We start from the raw sequence: 1,296 nt of genomic DNA, 5'->3' as shown, positions 1-1,296 counted from the left end.
AACATATTTAAACATTATGGTCTGTAAAATTTAATTATTAATTTACTATTTCTCTTCATTGTTTTCCGTGCTCATATCAGTATTTTTTGGTGCATATTATCGTAATATTATGAGATTTAGTTGAGAACTTCCTCTGCCACCTTAAACTTTCAGATGAACTGGTTACTTAATGATCTATCATAGCTTAGTCAGACTAAGTTCGACTCCTTACTTTGAGTTAGGGGAGTATTAAAATAATATTATAAGATTCAGTTGGGGTATTTTTTCTAATATCTTAGATTTTAGGTGAGCTGATATCTAATAATATTCTAATTTTGTGGTGTTATTTGATCCTTCTTTTATTAATATTTTCAACTGTTTTAAACGATAATTACTACATAAACATACTCAATAGAGGAAAAGTTTATAATTTTTTAGATATCTTACACTCCCTCAAAATATAATATAATTGCAAAAGTAACTACATTTCTTTTACAATTGTTTGTAGTTGAATGATCAATTCTAATAATATTTTCTATAAATGTTAGGATAAAAGATTGTTGGTCGAAATCATACGAAAACGATACAAAAATACCATCATTGATGAATTTTCGATGAATTTTCTATAAGAAGGATACAAAAGATTAAGTCACTAACGCCCAGATAGAAAATAAAATATGAAGGTTTCATATTATAGAATGGTGAAAATAAAATAAATTTGTAGGTTTTTTCGGAAATTATAATATAAAATATCAATTAATGGATTAAAAACCATCTTTAATACTTGTTAACTCTATTGATTTATGATCTACCTTGGTTAGTTGTCGAAAAAATAAAGTGAAGTGTAGATGAGAGCGGGGGCTATTCAAAAAATTCAAAATCTGAGACCAAGTCAGATCCAATCCAAAAAAGTACGGGCTGGCTCGTCCCGAGATACAGACCATCAAAGAGCCTTTTTTATTTAAAAGTCCGACCCTAAAAATTCGTGTAAAAGTCCGGTATTGAAAAAATTGGATAGTAGTCCAGATTAAAGAAGCATGATTCGGGCGGGATAAAAATTTGAGCTTTTTGATAAAATTCATTTTCTATATAAATTTTTTAATAATTCTCAAATATATATTACATTATTAGAACTTAGAAGTTGAATACGATATAGTTTTATTAGTTGTCAATTTGATACCCTGGATAACAATCAATAATTTGTTAATTGTCAATTTAATACTCTAAATATTAGAATTTAAGGTTAATAAATGAGATATTTAAATGTAATATAAAAAATTATTTATTTTAGTATCAAATTATTTGTCATAATCTAAA

The sequence above is a fragment of the Apium graveolens genome, unplaced genomic scaffold (genome assembly GCF_009905375.1).
Source record: "Apium graveolens cultivar Ventura unplaced genomic scaffold, ASM990537v1 ctg9042, whole genome shotgun sequence".
NCBI classification, from domain to species: Eukaryota; Viridiplantae; Streptophyta; class Magnoliopsida; order Apiales; family Apiaceae; genus Apium; species Apium graveolens.
The sequence above is the reverse complement of the archived record's forward strand: the minus strand, read 5'-3'. Positions refer to the sequence as shown.